This window comes from Triticum urartu, chromosome 2A, assembly GCF_056163025.1.
Source record: "Triticum urartu cultivar PI428250 chromosome 2A, HENAU_Tu73, whole genome shotgun sequence".
NCBI classification, from domain to species: Eukaryota; Viridiplantae; Streptophyta; class Magnoliopsida; order Poales; family Poaceae; genus Triticum; species Triticum urartu.
The window spans coordinates 55,429,214-55,435,649 of NC_141874.1; the positions used below are offsets into that span (position 1 = coordinate 55,429,214).

Sequence of the window (6,436 nt, forward strand, 5' to 3'; positions counted from 1 at the left end):
GGGACCCTTTCCAAAGATTACGTAGTGTAAATCATTGACCATAGCAAGCACGTGATCACCGGTGCGCATGGCGGGCTTCTTCCGGTGATCTGCCTCGCCTTTGAAATGCTTGCCTTTTTTTTCGACATTGATGGTTGGTCGGAAGAAATCGACGATGGCCCAGGTACACATTCTTCCTGCATTTGTCCAGATATATACTTTCAGTGTCATCTAAACAGTGCGTGCATGCGTGGTATCCTTTGTTTATCTGTCCTGAAAGCTTACTGAGAGCGGGCCAATCGTTGATGGTCACGAACAGCAACGCCTTAAGGTTAAATTCCTCCTGTCTGTGATCATCCCACGTACGTACACCGTTTCCATTCCACAGCTGTAAAAGTTCTTCAACGAATGGCCTTAGGTACACATCAATTTCGTTGCCGGGTTGCTTAGGGCCTTGGATGAGAACTGGCATCATAATGAACTTCCGCTTCATGCAATCCAAGGAGGAAGGTTATACATACATAGAGTCACGGGCCAGGTGCTGTGATTGCTGCTCTGCTCCCCGAAAGGATTAATGCCATCCGCGCTTAAAGCAAACCATACATTCCTTGGGTCCTTTGCAAACTCATCCCAGTACTTTCTCTCGATTTTTCTCCACTGCGACCCGTCAGGGGGTGCTCTCAACTTCCCATCTTTCTTTCGGTTCTCACTATGCCATCGCATCAACTTGGCATGCTCTTCGTTTCTGAACAGACGTTTCAACCGTGGTATTATAGGAGCATACCACATCACCTTCGCAGGAACCCTCTTCCTGGGGGGCTCGCCGTCAACATCACCAAGGTCATCTCGTCTGATCTTATACCGCAACGCACCGCATACCGGGCATGCGTTCAGATCCTTGTATGCACCGCGGTAGAGGATGCAGTCATTAGGGCATGCATGTATCTTCTCCACCTCCAATCCTAGAGGGCATACGACCTTGTTTGCGGCGTATGTACTGTCGGGCAATTCGTTATCCTTTGGAAGCTTCTTCTTCAATATTTTCAGTAGCTTCTCAAATCCTTTGTCAGCCGCAGCATTCTCTGCCTTCCACTGCAGCAATTCCAGTACGGTACCGAGCTTTGTGTTGCCATCTTCGCAATTGGGGTATAACCCTTTTTTGTGATCCTCTAACATGTGATCGAACTTCAGCTTCTCCTTTTGACTAATACATTGCGTCCTTGCATCGACAATGACCCGGCGGAGATCATCATCATCGGGCACATCGTCTGGTTCCTCTTGATCTTCAGCAGCTTCACCCGTGGCAGCATCATTGGGCACATCGTCTGGTTCCTCTTGATCTTCACCAGCTCCCCCCGTTGCAGCATCACCGTATTCAAGGGGCACATAGTTGTCATCGTACTCTTCTTCTTCGCCGTCTTCCATCATAACCCCTATTTCTCCGTGCCTCGTCCAAACATTATAGTGTGGCATGAAACCCTTGTAAAGCAGGTGGGAGTGAAGGATTTTCCGGTTAGAGTAAGACCTCGTATTCCCACATTCAGTGCATGGACAACACATAAAACCATTCTGCTTGTTTGCCTCAGCCGCATCGAGAAACTCATGCACGCCCTTAATGTACTCGCAGGTGTGTCTGTCACCGTACATCCATTGCCGGTTCATCTGCGTGCATTATATATAATTAAGTGTCCAAATTAATAGAAGTTCATCATCACATTAAAACCAAAGTGCATACATAGTTCTCATCTAACAACATATAGCTCTCCAGAGCATCTAATTAATTAAACCATACATTGAAACTATGTAAAACATTTCAATGCGAAAACAAATGCGATCATAATCGCAACCAAGGTAACAATTGATCCAACGGCATAATGATACCAAGCCTCGGTATGAATGGCATATTTTGTAATCTTTCTAATTTTCAAGCGCATTGCATCCATCTTGATCTTGTGATCATCGACGACATCCGCAACATGCAACTCCAATATCATCTTCTCCTCCTCAATTTTTTTTTATTTTTTCCTTCAACAAATTGTTTTCTTCTTCAACTAAATTTAACCTCTCGACAATAGGGTCGGTTGGCATTTCCGATTCACATACATCCTAGATAAATAAAATCTATGTCACGTTGGTCGGCATAATTTTCATAAACAATAAATGAACCAATAGTTATAAAGATAATATACATACCAAATCTGAATCATAGACAGGACGAGGGCCGACGGGGGCGGATACCAAAACCATCGCACTATATAAGATGCAATAATAAATGTAAGAAAATGATACAAGTATCTATCTAAACATACAAGTAAGAATATTTTTCCTTTCAGAAAGAAGATAAGAACAAGAGGCTCACCACGGTGGTGTCGGTGATGAGATCGGCGCGGGTGATCGACGGCGGTGAAGACGGGGACGGGGCGTGACGGACCGCTAAATCTAGACAAATCTCGAGGAAAATAGAGCTTGGAGGTCGAGCTTCGAGAGGAGAAAGCTTAAGTAGTGTGGCTCGGGCATTCCATCGAACACCTCATGTGCATAGGAGGTGAGCTAGAGCACCACAAAGCCCTCTCCCCCTCGGCCAGAAAAAACAGAGCACTGGGCTCTGCTCTTGCGCGAGGGGGTATATATAGGCACCTCATTGGTCCCGGTTGATGACATGAACCGGGATTAAAGGGAAGCCTTTGGTCCCAGTTCAAGCCACCAACCGGGATCAATGATGGTGGGTCAGGAGCGAGGCCCATTGGTCCCGGTTCGTCCCACCAACCGGGACCAAAAGGTCCAGACAAACCAGGACCAATGGCCCACGTGGCCCGGCCGGCCCCCTGGGCTCACCAACCGGGACCAATGCCCACATTGGTCCCGGTTCTAGACTGAACCGGGACTAATGGGCTGAGCCAGCCTGGACCATAGCCCTGTTTTCTACTAGTGACTTGTGGGCGTTGCATGCAAAGGAGAGAGAGAGCGAGTAATAATGGGCTGCATGCATGCAAGAGGCAAGAGAGAGAAGATTCAAGGGAGAGAGAAAGAGTACTGCGCTGCATGCACGCATTTGAGGGAATCTTACGCATGCAGTAGCTGTGCGTGAATCTCACTAGTTTTTTTAGAACTGAGAATCTCACTAGCTACATTACTGCCGCCACACCAGGCGGCGGCAGGCCCCATCTACCCAGCGCTCCGTTCTGTCGCGCGTCAGCTGCGTTCCCGATTCAGGGGTAGTTTTGCCCATGTGACTCAGGGGTAGTCTTTTCTGTCAATTGCGTTCGACAGGTGGTCCTTTTGGACAAAAATTCGTTCCTCGAAGGGCAGGCGCCCGAAGAAGACGACGCCATTGATGCGGATGGGATTCCTACGGCCGCTAATCAGCCGGTAAGAAAGCCCCCTTCTTGCGGTTTCCATCCTTTGGGGATGTCTATGTTCAGATCTGCAGTGGTGATCGTAATCTCGGTTTGTGAAAACAGATTCCCACTGATTGAAGCGGTGGACGACACTGAATGCATGCGAGATCCGCTGCGGCGAATGGCTGCCTTGACGGTTGCTGGTGTGGATCAGGTGCCGGCGCCCGCCGCGAGTGCAGACGCACAGATCTGCTCGAGCGTGGTGTCGTTGGCAGAAGGAAGAACTCGTCGCCGCCCTCGCAGGTCTCCACGGGGAGGCCAGCCCACAAGCTCCTCGGTGGTTAAAGAGGTTAGTGCGCAACATGGTAAACATGTATTTCTTTTGTGGATATAGTAGTACTTCGTTGTAGGAATCCGTTAGTGATCTGGATTAGAGTCATGTCTGACCGGGGAAGTGGTTAGTTTTTCGTTAAATAGGAATTATTGCTACAGACTTTGCTAAAAATGGTAAAAGTCGGTAGAACAGAACTAACTAGCAACGAACAATGTTACTATGTAAATTACTACAAGAAGCGTACAGGCAGTGCTGTAGGACCTTGGATTTAAGGGAATTGCTTTCTGACATGAGAAGGTGAACTTCAACTAGTACTAAACAACATATAACTACTGCTGCTGAATTTGGAAATGTGTAAGTTTAGTATGGCAGACCCATTTTGCAGTCATCTTTGCGCAAAATTATATTAGCTACGTCGTGTAGTTTGGTAGGGCACTTTGTTTTTAGAAGATTGTTGCTTACTCTTGAAAACAATTTAAAAGTAATTGACCAAATAAAGCCGTGTAGCTGATTTTGGAGATGTCTAAGGTTATTATGAAAGAACAATTTTGAGGGCATCATTGTGCCCGAATATATGAACCGTCTGCACACGCAGTGGGTGAGAAGCTTGCATCTGTAATTTCTTGGTTGCAGCACTCGGCGAAGACATGAACTAGAGGCCCAGCACCATAGACAGAGATCAGCAGTTTGTAAAGCTTTTGGTTCATTAGACCATGTTTGCATATTAGTGATAAGGACATGTGCAATTAAGTTAGCTGTGAATAATAGTAGGGTAATAATTTCAGGTCTCGTCTAGCCAAACATGTGGGTTCATTGGGAAAGTTGTACAGAGTATTCTATCAAATTTCCCTGATTTTTCACAGATTTTTTGTATGGAAAAAGTGTGTCCTGATTCTTTCTTGTTCTGTACCGGACTGGATGTTTCTTCAATGTCCAAACTTATGATTAGTGCATGAGTATTTACAGCCTAAGGAACTTTCTGCAGAACGGCTGCTTCTTCAGTGCCCAAGCTTGAAAGATGTTCATGTCTATCGACGTTGTTATATGTTGATCGGAGCAATCAGAAACGAGGTGAGCCGTGGATCAGGTTCTCGATTTCTGTCTGATCTGTGGCTCAGAAAAGTCGATGCTCCATGGATTCAATGCAAGGTGAGTCTGCTATTCCCCAACGCGGCCGTCATTTTGGAACTTCAGAAGCAAGGGAGGGAGTGGATGAACACACGACCGACAGCGATGGATTTCCTCCTGCGATCAGGAGGTATGTCGATCCGATGCTACTAATCGACCTTGTGTGTTTTCCAGTGTCGAGTTCCAGCGGTTAAGCTTTTGTGATTTGTCTCTCCCAGATCCACTCTGATTGAGGTTGGGGAGAGTCTAGTGCTGGAAGGTTGCCGACACATGGCACCAGGCGGACAGTGGTCAAGGTGACGCTGCAGGAGGCCATGGGTGTGAGCGCCAAAGGGCGGATCTGCGGCGTTGCTGAAGCGGCGGCAGTGACAAGGGGCAGCTCGCCTCTCACTTCCGAGCTGTCGACGGGGAAAAACCGTACTGATGGAAATTAGCTCATGATTGAGCAATTCTGAAAGAAAAAAGGTACGAGCCGTGTGGACAATTTGTCGGTGTGAAAAACCATAACCAGACTGATCTTAGCTGGCTTCCGGGTACACGATGAGACCGTGTAGAGTTTTGAGTGGTTTTTTACTGAACCCCTGAGGATTATGTTGATTAAGGACATCTGTTAAAAAGAGTACTCTGGTAGTATGATGATCTGACTGTTTCTTGTTTTTGTTCATGTGCAGATCAAAATCGAGCAGCGGAGGTCGCAATCAAGAGTGTGATGCTTGTTGGTGTGCCGACGGCTGGGGCACAAGAGAACTACTTACCCGGATCTCGGCGATGTGCCAAAGCAGCCTCGGAAGCCGGCGAGGTGCAAAAATTGTGGTGTGGTGGGGCACCAAAGAACAATTTTACGAAAGCGATGGAGCTGAGATTAGCTGGTGGCGTGTAGTGGTGAGTGAAAAATGCCAAACGATTTCAGTAAGTTTGAATTGTCAATCGCAAGCATGACTTGTTTTCTGCATTCATGATGTGTTTGTGCAACTGAGCACCTGCCCTGCTTGCAGGCATGCTTTATGTCTCGGATCAGTTTGCTGGCGTTGCATCGGGTAATGATGTCATTACCCGCCTAGTCCATCTCCAAGTTTGTTGTTCTGGCGTAGTTAATTAAGATTCGTAATCATCATATCACATTTGTCGTGACGGCGTGGACGGCCTTCTATGGAACATAATCAACAAGTAATCGGCCCATGACGTTTGGTTCTGTTAGGTCCGTCAAACAAATAAACGGAGAGCAAATAGTTAACGAGCGCTCCTTCGGGAGTCTTGCAGATCAGCGCCACTTGGCGCACTCTCAGCCATTCGTCATGTGTCGTGTTCTGGACGCTTCCTCTGGATTTTGTTTTTATTTTTTTATTTTTCTGCACGCGTTTTCGGCTTTTTAAGCGGGGTTTTTTCTGAGGTTTTTTGACGTTTTGATTTTCCCTTGGCCTTCCTTAGCTTTTTGATTAAAAAAATTGAAAAAAAATTGCGTGAAAAAACATGTTTTCTTTTTTTTTTCTTTCGCGAAAGTCATGGTTTTTTCGCGAGAGGCATGGTTATGCTTTAGCGAGAGTCACGGCCGTGCCTTTCGGAAACGGAAAAAAAATGTGTTTTTTGTTTTTTTTTCTTTCGCGACAGTCATGGTTTTGCTTTCGCGAGAGGTACGGTTGTGCTTTTGCGAGAGTCA

General features: G+C 46.6%; 1 long non-coding RNA gene across 2 annotated transcripts; it reads left to right on the top strand.

Annotated features, from left to right (window-relative positions):
• The first annotated feature begins 3,119 nt into the window (after window positions 1–3,119).
• On the top strand, window positions 3,120–5,971 carry LOC125531626 (uncharacterized). 2 transcript variants are annotated; one of them, XR_007293376.2, is made up of 6 exons: window positions 3,120–3,348; window positions 3,441–3,666; window positions 4,637–4,909; window positions 4,998–5,244; window positions 5,451–5,661; window positions 5,775–5,971. It is a non-coding gene; the product is annotated as an uncharacterized LOC125531626 (long non-coding RNA). The 2 variants fall into 2 exon arrangements; XR_007293375.2 differs by having other exon boundaries at window positions 3,132–3,348; window positions 5,451–5,971.
• Window positions 5,972–6,436: the final 465 nt, after the last annotated feature.